Source organism: Pseudophryne corroboree, chromosome 11 (assembly GCF_028390025.1).
Source record: "Pseudophryne corroboree isolate aPseCor3 chromosome 11, aPseCor3.hap2, whole genome shotgun sequence".
Lineage (NCBI taxonomy): Eukaryota > Metazoa > Chordata > Amphibia > Anura > Myobatrachidae > Pseudophryne > Pseudophryne corroboree.
In genome coordinates, this window is record NC_086454.1 from 290336684 (window position 1) to 290353038 (window position 16355).

The 16355-nt window shown below is 49.1% G+C and overlaps 1 protein-coding gene across 1 annotated transcript in view; it reads left to right on the plus strand.

The window, feature by feature from the left end:
- NUDT21 (nudix hydrolase 21) overlaps positions 1-16355 on the plus strand; it is an 85458-nt gene that overhangs the window by 56177 nt on the left and 12926 nt on the right. The gene's annotated exons all lie outside the window — the stretch shown is intronic.

The following is a 16355-nucleotide window of genomic DNA, read 5'->3' on the forward strand; positions in this document are numbered from 1 at the left end:
AGGCTCCATCAGTAATCTGAATATTACATTTGTGTTTGCTGTAACCTTTATTTGAAATGGCCACCGCAGTGATCACATAGAGTAGACCGCCTCACTGGACTGTCATTAGTTCGAAGCAGGATGAGGAGGTGCCATGCTTGGTACCACCTCCCACAACCACTTCCCCAAGAGGCCTCCTTTGCTGGTGACAGAGCTAGGTACCGGGAGCCCGATCAGGTAGGTAAGTTCCTGATGGGGCATCCAGCAGTGCCTGTAAGTGCCTCCTACTTAATTTTACCAATGAAGGAGGGGGTGGAGCAACAATTGCATGCGGTGGAGACCATGGTCCTGCGAGGCTGCAGATCCCAGGTTATTTGGAGTCAGCCATGAACAGCGGTAACATGAGGGAGATAATCTCTAGAACAGTGGCTGCTAATATGTATGAGCCTGGGGTTGGGGGCATACCCCAGTCGGCAAAGATTACATCTGCTCCGGGGCTGATTTCAGCTGTGTAATAAGGCCCTGTGCTAGAAGCTCCTGCATTCCTCTTTGTCCCCAGCTTGAGGGAAGTACCTCTAGCTGGGGTTCAGTTGCACTGTAAGTGGTCTTATTTTCTGATGGTTTGTGATGCTTGCTTTGCAATTTCTCATTGTGTATGCTGTATTTGCTTCTCATTCCCCCTGTGTATTTCCTATCATGTCAGAGTAAGTGAGGTCTAACACTGATGTGACGTCATCTGTGACTTTTTATACTTGCAAAGTGTCATGGTCAGTTGCCCATGTTGGTTGCAGCTCTCTCTTTCAATCTAATAGAACCAATCTGGGTTAAAAATCTAGAATTATTTATGATCTTGCCTAGCTCGCTACTAACCCCCTTGGTACTTGGTGAAAGGGCCATCCCTCCAACTCTTGCGGAGATTCAGCATATCACATCTTGATTCATCATGTGAGGGGTTGATAGTGACATTAACAATGCCTCAAGACAAGATTGTTTGGGTGCAGTGTTTCCCAAAATCCAGTAAAGGTTTTCTCCTCCTTAGAGAGGACTCTACGTAGAGAAGTCCTCACCAGCTAAGTCGCTTACATGTCCGCTGCCCCCTTACAGAGCCAGAAGATCAGTGGTGAGTGAGTCACCGGTTCCCCCTAGCAAGCGGGGAGCCGGTGTGAAGATGGTGGCAGCAGAGTATGGAGCGCAGTACTAACTGCGCTCCGGGGCTCAGCGGTACATAGTGCGGCACTGTGAGTGGCGCCCTGAGCCAGCGCCTACACTGACCTCTCAAGCCTGTCAGGGTCCTGGGATCTCTGCCAGCACAAATCCTCAGGCCAGTATAATCCTATGAAGAGCAGGAAGACTGTGCCATTGAGGAGGCGGGGCTTCTCAGAGCGGACCCAGCATACCCAGCGTACCCCCAATCGACATGATGGCCTCTCGTCTCAACAAGAAGTTTCGGCGGTATTATTCCAGGTCGAGGGACCCGCAAGCAGTGGCAGTGGACACCCTAGTGACTCCGTGGGTGTACGTGTTTCCTCCACCTCCACTCATTCCAAGAGTTCTCAAACTCCTAAAGAAAGCAAGAGTTCAGGCAATCCTCATTGCTCCGGACTGGCCAAGAAGTGCTTGGTATATGGATCTACTGCTAGAAGAGCAGAGGCCCCTTCCTCTTCGGGAGGACCTGCTGCAGCAGGGGCCGTTCACCTATCAAGACTTACCACGGCTACGTTTGACGGCATGGAGGTTGAACGCCAGATTCTAGCTCGGAAGGGCATTCCGAACAAAGTTATTCCTACCCTGATACAGGCTAGGAAAGGAGTAACGTCAAAACATTACCTTTGTATTTGTAAAAAATATGTATCTTGGTGCGAGTCCAAGAAGTTTCCTGCGGTGGAGTTTCAACTGGGATGTTTTCTCCTCTTCCTTCAAGCAGGTGTGGATATTTGCCTGAGGTTAGGATCCATAAAGGTCCACATTTCGGCCCTATCCGTTTTCTTCCAGAAACAGTTGGCTGCCCTCCCTGAGGTTCAGACTTTTTTGAAGGGAGTTCTGCACATCCAACCTCCCTTTGTACCGCCTACGGCGCCTTGGGATCTTAACGTGGTGTTTCAGTTCCTCCAGTCGGACTGGTTTGAGCCTCTACAGGAGGTTGAGGTCAAGTTTCTCACGTGGAAGGCTGTCACTTTGTTGGCCTTGGCTTCTGCTAGATGTGTGTCGGAGTTGGGGGCTTTGTCATGTAAAAGCCCATAGTTAATCTTCCATGAAGACAGAGCTGAGTTTCGGATGCGTCAGCAGTTTCTTCCGAAGGTTGTGTCGGCATTTCATATCAACCAACCTATTATGGAAGGCCCACTCTCTACACGTAAGGTAGGTTCTTCCTGGGCGGCTGCCCGTGGTATCTCAGCCTTACAACTCTGCCGAGCAGCTACTTGGTCGGGGTCGAACACGTTCGCAAAGTTCTACAAGTTCGATACTTTGGCCTTTGAGGACCTTAAGTTTGGTCAATCAGTTCTGCAGGAGCCTACGCGCTCTCCCTCCCATTCTGGGAGCTTTGGTACATCCTCATGGTACTAATGTGGACCCCAGCATCCTCTAGGACGTAAGAGATAATAGGATTTTAATTACCTACTGGTAAATCCTTTTCTCGTAATCCGCAGAGGATGCTGGGCGCCCACCCAGCGCTTCGTGATCCTGCAGTGGTTATTTAGTTCAGTATTGCTTGGTTCTAGGTTAAGTACTGTTTTTTGTTACTTGGTAAATTATCTTGTTCAGCCGTTGCTGATGGTTCAAGCTAGTTAGCTTGGTTTGCCGTGTGTGTGAGAGAGAGCTGGTGTGAATCTCAACACTATCTGTGTAAAATCCTTCTCTCGAAGATGTCAGTCTCCTCGGGCACAGTTTCTAGATTGAGTCTGGCAGGAGGGGCATAGAAGGAGGATCCAGCCCACACTCTCAAACTCTTAAAGTGCCAATGGCTCCTGGTGGACCCATCTATACCCATGGGGCTAATGTGGACCCCAGCATCCTCTATGGACTACGAGAAAAGGATTTCCCGGTAGGTAATTAAAATCCTATTTTTTTAATATATTTTTTTTTATTCCACACAACCCCCTTCCCCCCCCCCCCCCCCCTTTTAATTTTTATTTATTTTTTTATTATTTTTTCTGCATTCTTAAGAAATGCACTGGCAGAGTGGGCCAAAGTTGAATGTATGGTTGGTTAGTTGGTTTTTTAATTCCCAACCAAAGGAAAACAAAGTTAAATGGAAATTCCACTAGGTTTGGCGCCTCTATGGCGCGAATGTCTAGGGCCGCCTCTTTTCTGCTCTGAATGCCGCTGCTTTTAAGGATGGTACAAATAGCAAATCAAAAACATACTTAAATCTTTTCTTTGAGACTGAAATTGGGGCCAGAAATTTAGCCAAGAGTGGTCTCTGGTTCAAGGCTTGGCAGATGGATGCAAATTCTTAAAGAAACTCTGGAGTCTATTTCAGGTGTTGCCATGTAAGCTCCGGAGTTTTTATAGGATTATGAGCTAGCGGATGGGTTGAGCTTGAAAGAGTTCTTTTCAGCCAATAAGTTTGGCAAAGATGCAGAGGTTTCAGACCTTTTGCATTGCTGGTAGAGTAAGAGGACAGGGGTCAACAGCACTTCCAAATTTCTTGAAGCAGATGGTATTAAAGCTGGGTACACACTACACAATATTTTAAACTATATCGCTCATTTTCACCCTTTTGAGCGATATCTTTTGTAATATCACCCAGTGTGTACACACTATATCATTATCGAGGCACAAACACCACCCCCACCCCCCACCAGTTAACCACCCAGAAACGCCCATAGAGCTTGCATGGATAGCCATGCAGTTTTGATCTGTGCCGCGGTGTGGTAACCATGGCGACACATGCACAGAGGGAAATTATCGCTGTGTCCACCTCTGAATCACTCCTTTAGTATTGAGGGCATTCCAACAACCCCCTTTCTCTGACGTCCTAAGTGGATGCTGGGACTCCGTAAGGACCATGGGGAATAGCGGCTCCGCAGGAGACTGGGCACAACTAAAGAAAGCTTTAGGACTACCTGGTGTGCACTGGCTCCTCCCACTATGACCCTCCTCCAGACCTCAGTTAGAATCTTGTGCCCGGCTGAGCTGGATGCACACTAGGGGCTCTCCTGAGCTCCTAGAAAGAAAGTATATTTTAGTTTTTTTATTTTACAGTGAAATCTGCTGGCAACAGACTCACTGCAGCGAGGGACTAAGGGGAGAAGAAGCGAACCTACCTAACTGGTGGTAGCTTGGCTTCTTAGGCTACTGGACACCATTAGCTCCAGAGGGATCGAACACAGGACCCGACCTCGATCGTTCGGTCCCGGAGTCGCGCCGCCGGCCCCCTTACAGAGCCAGAAGCAAGAAGTGTTCCGGAAAATCGGCGGCAGAAGACTTCTGTCTTCAACAAGGTAGCGCACAGCACTGCAGCTGTGCGCCATTGCTCCTCATGCACACCTCACACTCCGGTCACTGATGGGTGCAGGGCGCTGGGGGGAGGGGGGGGCGGCGCGCCCTGAGGGCAATATAATACACCTTGGCTGGCAAATCTACACCATATATAGTCAGGAAAGCTATATAGGTGTAAAAATACCCCTGCCAGAATTCCAGAAAAAGCGGGAGAAGTCCGCCGGAAAAGGGGTGGGGCCATCTCCCTCAGCACACTGGCGCCATTTTTCCCTCACAGCTCCGCTGGAGGGACGCTCCCTGGCTCTCCCCTGCAGTGTCAAGCTACATAAGGGTAAAAAAGAGAGGGGGGGGCACTAAATTTAGGCGCAGTATATATAAATAATATAAGCAGCTATAAGGGAAAAAACACTCATTTATAGTGGGATCCCTGTGTTATATAGCGCTCTGGTGTGTGCTGGCATACTCTCTCTCTGTCTCCCCAAAGGGCTTTGTGGGGTCCTGTCCTCTGTCAGAGCATTCCCTGTGTGTATGCGGTGTGTCGGTACGGCTGTGTCGACAAGTTTGATGAGGAGGCTTACGTGGAGGCGGAGCAGAGGCCGATAAATGTGATGTCGCCCCCTGTGGGGCCGACATCAGAGTGGATGGATAGGTGGAAGGTATTAACCGACAATGTCAACTCCTTACATAAAAGGCTGGATGACGTAACAGCTGTGGGACAGCCGGCTTCTCAGCCCACGCCTGCCCAGGCGTCTCAAAGGCCATCAGGGGCTAAAAAAACGCCCGTTACCTCAGATGGCAGACACAGATGTCGACACGGAGTCTGACTCCAGTGTCGACGAGATTGAGACATATACACAATCCACTAGGAACATCCGTTGCATGATCTCGGCAATGAAAAATGTGTTACATATTTCTGACATGAACCCAAGTACCACATAAAAGGGGTTTTATGTTTGGGGAGAAAAAGCAGCCAGTGTTTTGTTCCCCCATCAGATGAGTGAATGAAGTGTGTAAAGAAGCGTGGGTTCCCCCGATAAGAAACTGGTAATTTCTAAAAAGTTACTGATGGCGTACCCTTTCCCGCCAGAGGATAGGTCAAGTTGGGAGATATCCCCTAGGGTGGATAAGGCGCTCACACGTTTGTCAAAAAAGGTGGCACTGCCGTCTTAGGATACGACCACTTTGAAGGAGCCTGCTGATAAAAAGCAGGAGGCTATCCTGAAGTCTGTATATACACACTCAGGTACTATACTGAGACCTGCAATTGCCTCAGCATGAATAGTGCTGCTGCAGCGTGGTCTGATACCCTGTCAATATTAATACCCTAGACAGAGATAATATTTTGCTAACATAGAGCATATTAAAGACGTCGTCTTATATATGAGGGATGCACAGAGGGATATTTGCCGGCTGGCATCCAGAATTAAGGCAATGTCCATTTTGCCAGGAGGGTATTAGAGACCCGGCAGTGGACAGGTGATGCTGACTTTAAAAGGCACATGGAGATTCTGCCTTATAAGGGTGAGGAATTGTTTGGGGATGGTCTCTGGGACCTCGTATCCACAGCAACAGCTGGGAAGAAAAATTTTTACCTCAGGTTTCCTCACAGCCTAAGAAAGCACCGTATTTTCAGGTACAGTCCTTTCGGCTTCAGAAAAGCAAGCGGGTCAAAGGCGCTTCCTTTCTGCACAGAGACAAGGGAAGAAGGAAAAAGCTGCACCAGACAGCCAGTTCCCAGGATCAAAAATCTTCCCCCGCTTCCTCTGAGTCCGCCGCATGACGCTGGGGCTCCACAGGTGGAGACAGGTGCGGTGGGGGCGCGTCTCGGGAACTTCAGGGACCAGTGGGCTTGCCCACAGGTGGATCCCCTAGGTTCTGCAAGTAGTATCACAGGGATACAAGCTGGAGTTCGAGGCGACTCCCCCTCTCCGTTACCTCACATCAGCCTTGCCTGCTGCCCTCGGAGAAAGGGAGGTAGTACTGGCGGCAATTCACAAGCTGTTCTTCCAGCAGGTGAAATCAAGGTACCCCTCCTTCAACAAGGCCGGGGTTACTATTCCAAAATGTTTGTGGTACCGAAACCAGACGGTTCGGTGAGACCCATTCTAAAATTGAAATCCTTGAACACTTATATACGAAGGTTCAAGTTCAAAATGGAATCGCTCAGGGCGATTATTGGAAGCCTGGAGAATTTCATGGTATCACTGGACATCAAGGATGCTTACCTGCATGTCCCTATTTACCCTCCTCACCAGGTGGTACAGGTTTGTCATTACCAATTCCAGACGTTGCCGTTGGTCTGTCCCCGGCACCGAGGGTATTTACCAAGGTAATGGCCGAAATAATTATCCCGTACTTGGACGATCTCCTTATAAAGGCGAGGTCCAGGGAGCAGTTGTTCGTCGGAGTAGCACTATCTCGGGAAGTGCTACAACAGCACGGCTGGATTCTGAATATTCCAAAGTCGCAGCTGGTTCCTACGAGGCGTCTACTGTTCCTGGGTATGGTTCTGGACACAGAACAAGAAAAAAGGGTTTCTCCCGGAGGAGAAGTTCAAAGAGTTGTCGTCTCTAGACAGAGACCTCCTAATACAAATACAGGTGTCGGTGCATCAATGCACGCGAGCCCTGGGAAAGATGGTAGCTTCTTACGAAGAAATTCCATTCGGCAGGTTCCATGCAAGGATCTTCCAGTGGGATCTGTTGGACAAGTGGTCCGGGTCGCATCTTCAGATGCATCGGCGGATAACCCTGTCTCCAAGGGCCAGGGTGTCGCTGTTGTGGTGGCTGCAGAGTGCTCATCTTCTAGAGGGCCGCAGATTCGGCATACAGGACTGGGTCCTGGTGACCACGGATGCCAGCCTTCGAGGCTGGGGGGCAGTCACACAGGGAAGAAACTTCCAAGGACTATGGACAAGTCAGGAGACTTCCCTACACATAAATATTCTGGAACTAAGGGCCATGTACAATGCCCTAAGTCAGGCTAGACCCCTGCTTCAACACCGGCCGGTGCTGATCCAGTCAGACAACATCACAGCGGTCGCTCATGTAAACCGACAGGGCGGCACAAGAAGCAGGATGGCGATGGCAGAAGCCACAAGGATTCTCCGATGGGCGGGAAATCATGTGTTAGCACTGTCAGCAGTGTTCATTCCCAGAGTGGACAACTGGGAAGTAGACTCTCAGCAGACACGACCTCCACCCGGGAGAGTGGGGACTTCATCCAGAAGTCTTCCAAATGATTGTACACCGTTGGGAAAGGCCACAGGTGGACATGATGGCGTCCCGCCTCAACAAAAAGCTAAAAAGATATTGCGCCAGGTCAAGGGACCCTCAGGCGATAGCTGTGGACACTCTGGTAACACCGTGGGTGTACCAGTCGGTGTATGTGTTCCCTTCTCTGCCTCTCATACCCAGGGTAATGAGAATAATAATAAGGAGGAGAGGAGTAAGAACTATACTCATTGTTCCGGATTGGCCAAGAAGAGCTTGGTACCCAGAACTCCAAGAAATGATCTCAGAGGACCCATGGCCTCTGCCGCTCAGACAGGACCTGCTGCAGCAGGGGGCCTATCTGTTCCAGGGGGCTGCGTTTGACGGCATGGCGGTTGGAACGCCGGATCCTGAAGGAAAAGGGCATTCCGGAGGAAGTTATCCCTACGCTAATTAAAGCTAGGAAAGAAGTGAGCGCAAACCATTATCACCGCATATGGCGGAAATATGTTGCGTGCTGTGATGCCAGGAAGGCCCCAACGGAGGAATTTCAGCTAGGTCGATTTCTGCACTTCCTACAGTCAGGGGTGACTATGGGCCTAAAATTGGGTTCCATTAAGGTCCAGATTTCGGCTCTATCGATTTTCTTCCAAAATAGAACTGGCTTCACTGCCTGAAGTTCAGACTTTTGTTAAGGGAGTGCTGCAGAGTCAGCCCCCGTTTGTGCCTCCAGTGGCACCGTGGGATCTCAACGTGGTGTTGGATTTCCTGAAGTCGCATTGGGTTGAGCCACTTAAATCCGTGGAGCTATAATACCTCACGTGGAAAGTGGTCATGCTGTTGGCCTTGGCGTCGGCCAGGCGTGTATCAGAATTGGCGGCTTTATCATGCAAAAGCCCTTATCTGATTTTTTTATATGGATAGGGCGGAATTGAGGACTCGTTCCCAATTCCTTCCTAAGGTGGTATCAGTGTTTCATGTGAACCAACCTATGGTGGTGCCTGCGGCTACTTGGGACTTGGAGGATTCCAAGTTACTGGACGTAGTCAGGGCCCTGAAAAATGTTTCCAGGACGGCGGGAGTCAGGAAAACTGACTCGCTATTTATCCTATATGCACTCAACAAGCTGGGTGCTCCTGCGTCTAAGCAGACTATTGCTCGCTGGATCTGTAGCACGATTCAACTTGCACATTCTGCGGCTGGACTGCCGCACTCTAAATCTGTAAAAGCCCATTCCACGAGGAAAGGGGCTCTTCTTGGGCGGCTGCCCGAGGGGTCTCGGCTTTACAATTTTGCCGAGCTGTTACTTGGTCGGGTTCAAAAACTTTTGCAAGAGTCTACAAGTTTGATACCCTGACTGAGGAGGACCTACAGTTTGCTCATTCGGTGCTGCAGAGTCATCCGCACTCTCCCGCCCGTTTGGGAGCTTTGGTATAATCCCCATGGTCCTTACGGAGTCCCAGCATCCACTTAGGACGTCAGAGAAAATAAGATTTTACTCACCGGTAAATCTATTTCTCGTAGTCCGTAGTGGATGCTGGGCGCCCATCCCAAGTGCGGATTGTCTGCAATACTTGTTTATAGTTATTGCCTAACTAAAGGGTTATTGTTGAGCCATCTGTTGAGAGGCTCAGTTATATTTCATACTGTTAACTGGGTATAGTATCACGAGTTATACGGTGTGATTGGTGTGGCTGGTATGAGTCTTACCCGGGATTCAAAATCCTTCCTTATTGTGTCAGCTCTTCCGGGCACAGTATCCTAACTGAGGTCTGGAGGAGGGTCATAGTGGGAGGAGCCAGTGCACACCAGGTAGTCCTAAAGCTTTCTTTAGTTGTGCCCAGTCTCCTGTGGAGCCGCTATTCCCCATGGTCCTTACGGAGTCCCAGCATCCACTACGGACTACGAGAAATAGATTTACCGGTGAGTAAAATCTTATTTTAAATAAAGGAATTTAAGTTTCTCATACGTCCTAGAGGATGCTGGGGTAACCATAAGAACCATGGGGTATAGACGGGATCCGCAGGAGGCATGGGCGCTTTAAGACTTTCGGTGTGAACTGGCTACTCCCTCTATGCCCCTCCTCCAGACTCCAGTTTTAGAATTGTGCCCAGGCAGACTGGATGCACACTGAGGAGCTCTACAGAGTTTCTTGGGAAAATACTTTTGTTAGGGTTTTTTATTTTCAGAGAGACTGCTGGCAAACAGTCTCCCTGCTTCGTGGGACTAAGGGGAGAGAAGTTAGACCTACTTTCAGTGAGTTCAAAGGCTCTGCTTCTGGCTACAGGACACCATTAGCTCCTGAGGGTTTGATCGCTAAGTACGCCTAGATCAGGCCTGGCCAACCTGTGGCTCTCCAGCTGTTGTAAAACTACAAGTCCCATCATGCTTTGCCACAGTTTTGCTATTAGGGAATGCTAAAACTGTGGCAGGGCATGCTGGGATGTGTAGTTTCACAACATCTGGAGAGCCACAGGTTGGCCAGGCCTGGCCTAGATGCTCGTTTCCAGAGCCGGCCGTCACCCCCCTTACAGAGCCAGAAGTCAGAAGACAGGTGAGTAGAAGATCAGAAGACTTCAGTGACTGCTTTCTGAGGTACCGCAGAGCGATCGCACGCTGCGCGCCATGCTCCCACACACACGCACTGCAGGGTGCGGGGGGGGGGGGGGCACCCTGGGCAGCAGATAAACCTCTAAAATGGACTGGCAAGAGGGGACATAAGTGCCTAGGCACTGTCCTAACCCCCGCCAGTATAATTATATATATTTGAAAAAAGCGGGACTGAAGCGCGCCATTAAGGGGCCGGAGCCTCGTCCTCGCAGCTCACGTAGCTCAGCGCCATTTTCCTCTCCACAAGGCTGGTCCTTCCTCACACTTCTGACTAAGTATCAGGGTGCAAAACGGGGGGGGGGGGGGGGGGGATATTGGTGCAATATATATTTGTTATAAAAGCGCTACAGGTCTGGGGCATTCTTTAGTGTTCCAGAACCGGTGATTAGGCGCTGGGTTGTGAGCTGGCAAAACTCGCTCTGTGTCTCTCTGACCGGCTTTGCTGTGGGTCTGTCCCTTATATGCCTGTGTGTCTGTGGGTGTTTGGGACACGTGTGTCGGCATGTCTGAGGCTGAATGCTCTTCCCAGGAGGAGGCTGTATTAGGGAAACAAACGGCTGTGGGAGTGACCCTGTCGGCCCCGCCGACTCCTGATTGGGTAAATGTCTTGAATGCTAATGTGGCTCGTATTAATAAGAGATTAGATAAGTCTGATTCTCAGAACCAGGCATGAAGAAATCTGTGGAGGATGTATTATTACAGGTACAGACTCCTTCGGGGTCACAAAAACGTCCGTTTTCCCAGTTGGCAGACACAGATACCGACACAGACACTGACTCCAGTGTCGACTTTAGTGATTCCAGATTGGATCCTAAATTAGCAAAGCGTATTCAGTACATGATTGTGGCGGTAAAAGACGTATTACATATTTCTGAGGACCCTGCTGTTCCTGATACAAGGGTTTGTATGTATAAAGAAAAGAAACCTGTGGTAACGTTTCCTCCCTCTTATGAGCTGAACACTTTCTCTTTTTGAAAAGGTTTGGGAAAACCCAGATAAAATGTTTCAGATTCCCAAGAGGATTCAGGTGGCGTATCCGTTTCCCTATGGGGATAGGGAAAAGTGGGAGTCACCCCCCATTGTGGACAAGGCCCTATCCCGCTTGTCTAAAAAGGTGGCTCTCCTGTCTCCTGATACGGCAGCCCTTAAGGACCCTGCGGATCGCAAGCAGGAAAATACATTAAAATCCATTTATGCCACCACGGGTACGCTGCTCAGACCAGCCATAGCATCTGCGTGGGTGAGTAGTGCTATCAAAAAGTGGGCAGATAACTTGTCATCTGAGATAGATACCCTAGATAGGGATAGCGTCATTTTGACAATGGGTCATATCAGGGACGCAGCGGCCTACCTAAAGGAAACGGCGAGAGATATTGGCCTTTTGGGATCAGAAGCCAATGCCATGGCAGTCTCAGCTAGGCGAGCATTGTGGATCCATCAATGGAATGCTGATGCTGACTCCGGGAAAAATATGGAATCTCTGCCATATAAATGTGGTGTCTTGTTTGGTGAAGGTCTCACTGATTTGGTATCTACAGCTACCGCGGGTAAGTCATGGTTTTTGCCTTACGTTCCTTCACAACAAAAGAAATCACATCACTATCAGATGCAGTCCTTTCGGCCCAATAAATACAGGAAGGGCCGAGGTTCTTCCTTCCTTGCTACTAGAGGAAGGGGAAGGGGTAAAAGATCACCGGCCTCGGCAAGTTCCCAGGAGCAGAAGTCCTCCCCGGCTTCTGCCAAATCCACTGCATGACGCTGGGGCTCCTCTGCGGGAGTCCGCACCGGTGGGGGCACGTCTCAAACTCTTCAGTCAGTTCTGGGTTCGTTCGGACCTGGACCCATGGGTTTTAGAAATAGTGTCCCAAGGGTACAAAGTGGAGTTTAAAGACGTTCCCCCTCGACGATTTTTCAAATCTGCCTTACCAGCTTCTCTTCCAGACAGGGAGGTGTAGTATGCGGCGCAATACAAAAGTTGTGTCAAAATCAGGTCATTATCAAGGTTCCCTCGTCACAACAGGGAGAAGGCTTTTATTCGAGCCTGTTCGTGGTCCCGAAGCCGGACGGCTCGGTCAGACCAATCCTGAACCTAAAATCCCTCAATTTCTACCTAAGAAGATTCAAATTCAAGATGGAGTCTCTCCGACCAGTGATCTCCAGTCTGGAGGAAGGGGATTTTATGGTGTCGGTGGACATAAAAGATGCCTACTTACATGTTCCCATTTATCCTCCGCATCAGGCTTACCTGAAGTTTGCAATTCAGGATTGTCATTACCAATTTCAGACGTTGCCGTTTGGTCTGTCCACGGCTCCAAGGATTTTCACCAAAGTGATGTCGGAAATGATGGTTCCTTTGCAAACAAGGAGTCCCAATTATCCCGTACTTGGACGATCTCCTGATAAAGGCGAGATCCAGGGACCAACTGGTGCAGAACATTTCACTCGCTATGACAGTTCTGCAACAACACGGTTGGCTCCTAAACTTGCCAAAATTACAGTTGATTCCGACGACGCGACTGTTGTTTTTGGGAATGATTCTGGACACAGAATTAGAGTGTTTCTTCCAGTGGAAAAGGCTCTGGAAATTCAGAACCTGGTCAGACAAATTCTGAAACCAGCAAGAGTGTCAGTCCATCAATGCACTCGTTTACTGGGGAAGCTGGTGGCGGCCTACGATGCCATTCAGTTTGGCAGTTTCCATGCCAGGGTGTTTCAGTGGGACCTGTTGGACAAGTGGTCCGGATCCCACCTGCACATGCACCGGAAAATAATTCTGTCTTCCAAGACCAGAATCTCACTCCTGTGGTGGCTGCACAGCTCTCTCCTCCTAGAGGGGCGCAGGTTCGGGATCCAGGACTGGATCCTAGTAACCACGGATGCGAGTCTCCGGGGCTGGGGGGCAGTCACACAGGGGGAAAACTTCCAGGGAAGATGGTCAAGCCTGGAAACTTGTCTACACATAAACGTTCTGGAGTTAAGCGCCATTTACAACGGCCTTCTTCAAGCGGAACATCTGCTTTGCAATCTGCCCGTACTGATCCAGTCGGACAATATAACAGCAGTAGCGTACATAAACCGCCAAGGCGGAACATAAAGCAGAGCGGCAATGACAGAGCCCACGAGGGTTCTCCACTGGACGGAAAGACATACAAGCGCTCTGTCAGCGGTCTTCATCCGGGAGTGGACAACTTGGAAGCAGACTTCCTCAGCAGACACGATCTCCATCCAGGAGAGTGGGGACTTCATCAAAAGGTCTTCACAGAAATGATAGGTCTTTGGGGAATTCCTCAAGTAGACATGATGGCGTCTCGTCTCAACAAGAAGCTTCAGAAATATTGTTCCAGGTCGAGGGATCCTCAAGCAATAGCAGTGGAAGCCCTAGTGACACCATGGGTGTTTCAGACGGTATATGTATTCCCTCCGCTTTCGCTCATTCCAAAAGTGCTAAGGATCTTAAGAAGAACAAAGGTTCGGGCGATCCTCATTGTTCCAGACTGGCCAAGGAGGGCTTGGTATCCGGATCTTCAGGAATTAATCATAGAAGATCCCTGGCCTCTTCCTCTACGAGAGGATCTGTTACAATAAGGGCCATGGCGGATGGCGCAGGGGTGTTGGTGGGAATTTTGTATCAGGTTTCATACAGTCTGGCCACATGCACTGCACTTCGGCCATATATATATTCACACACACCTTAGTAACAATTTTACTGAGTCGTGCAAGTTGTCTTTCTTTGTATATTGTATTGTCTGTGTACATAATGAGTAAGGCATCAGCAAAAACAAAAAAGCAGTTTCACTGCAATGTCTGTAAGAGTGTGTTGCCTGATGGATCTATCACATGCACAGTATGTTTTGTAAATTCCGCTACAAATACAATTTCTGCTCCGGTTTCTACTCCGGTTTCATCCCCAGACCCTCAATGGGCAATACTAGCAGATGTAATGGCTGGGTTGCAATCCAGAATTGGCTGCTGCTTGACAAGAGCGGGAAGCGGCAAGATCTGAGTCGTGGGTGAGACCGCCAGAGATACCAGAGGGGTCTCAGCCTTTGCAAAGGTCCAAGTCCACTTCAGGTAGAAAGGATAATTTTCATTTGTCTTATGATTTACCAGTTTCTGCTATGTTGTTTTCTGACGATTCTATGCCAGACCTCACGGGCCAAGATGAGCATAAGGAAGGCGAATTGGACCAGCTGTCAGATAGTGAGGATATTGACAGCCCAGGCATTGATAATCTCATCAGGGCGGTGCGTCAATCTCTGAAGTTTCCAGAGACTGAAGAACCTCTGACAAATGATGAGGTAGTATTTACTAAACGACAGAGATCTCCAGTGTGTTTTCCTTTTTCGGAATCTCTTAATAAGATGTTAATAGAAACACGGAAGAATCCGAATAAACTGTTTTCTATACCTCCCCGATTTAAGTCTAGTTACCCGTTTCCGGAGTCTATGACATCTACATGGGAGAATCCGCCAATGGTGGATTCGTCTGTGTCTAAACTTACAAAAAAAATAACCATTCCAGTACCAACTGCTACTACGCTGAAAGACCCTTCAGAGCGTAAACTAGAAGCTATGCTAAGGTCCATGTATACAGCAGCAGGAGTGTTGCTTAGACCTGGTTTGGTTGGCATTTGGGTAACTAAGGCGCTAGTTGTATGGATAACAGAACTCAGGTCCGCCCTGCAGGACGATCACCTTATACTTATTGCTGATCAAATCTGTGAAGCTGCGGATTATCTTTGTATAGCTTCTACTGACGTATGTCAGCTCAGTTCACGCATTCCATCGTCACTAGTTACGGCTCGACGAGCACTCTGGCTGCGTTCTTGGCAGGCGGAGGCAGAGGTCAAGAGAGGAATAGAAGCGTTACCTTACGGTGGTGAGAAGTTGTTTGGTCCTGAATTGGACAAATGGATTTCTGAGGCCACGGGTGGGAAGTCTGTTTTCCTACCATTGCCTCCAACGGTACCTAGACGGAAATACTCTGGACCAGCGTTCAAATCCTTTAGACCTCAGCCCTTTCGAGGCCATGGTAGAGGAACAACCACACCTGGTAGACGAGGTCGAGGACGTGGTTTTCAACAAACCACCACCAGTCGTCAGGATGCTAAGGTCACCGACAAGCCAGTGGCATGACGGGCTCCCAGCCCATCTCGGATCTCGAGTTGTGGGAGCACGCCTTCAGACGTTTCATTTGGCGTGGTTCCAGACATCCACAGATGGGTGGATCCGCAATTTAGTGTTAAAAGGTTACAAAATAGAGTTCGACTGTCTCCCACCACTGCGGTTTTTCAAGACAGGATTGCCTGTGTCGGAAGACAAGAAGGCGGTTCTGCAAATTGCCATTCAGCAGTTTTGATTCCGGTCCCTGTTCACCAACAAGGTCAGGGTTATCATTCCAGTCTGTTTGTAGTACCAAAGCCGGATGGCTCTGTCAGACCAATATTGAACTTAAAGGGTCTCAATCAGTACGTCACTTACTACAGATTCAAGATGGAATCCCTGCGGTCAGTAATTGCAGGTTTAGAGCCACAGGAATTCATGATTGCGCTGGATCTCAAGGATGCGTACTTACACATACCAATTTGGCCCCCTCATCAGAGGTTCTTGCAATTTGCGGTACAGCAAAACCATTACCAGTTTCAGGCTCTACCGTTTGGCCTCTCGTCAGCACCTTGGGTCTTCACCAAAGTGATGTCTGTGATGATAGCTCATCTCAGATCCCTGGGAGTGATAATAGTTCTGTACTTGGACGATCTACTCATCAAAGCTCCGTCTCAACAGATGCTCCTCCAACATGCGTTGCTAACATACCATGTGCTAGTTCAGCACGCTTGGATTGTCAACTTCAAGAAATCACATCTGATTCCGTCTCAACGACTTCAATTCCTAGGAATGATTCTCGATACGGTGGATCAAAGAATTTACCTACCAGAACAGAAAGTACAGAGTATTCGTCATCTGGTACAATTAGTGCTCGAGCCACGCACAGTCTCGGTACATTTGTGCGTTCGAATGTTAGGAAAAATGGTGGCGGCTTTCGAAGCGCTTCAGTTCGGAAGATTTCACTCACGTCCTATTCGCACAGTGGCCGGGCTCGCATCTGCAGATT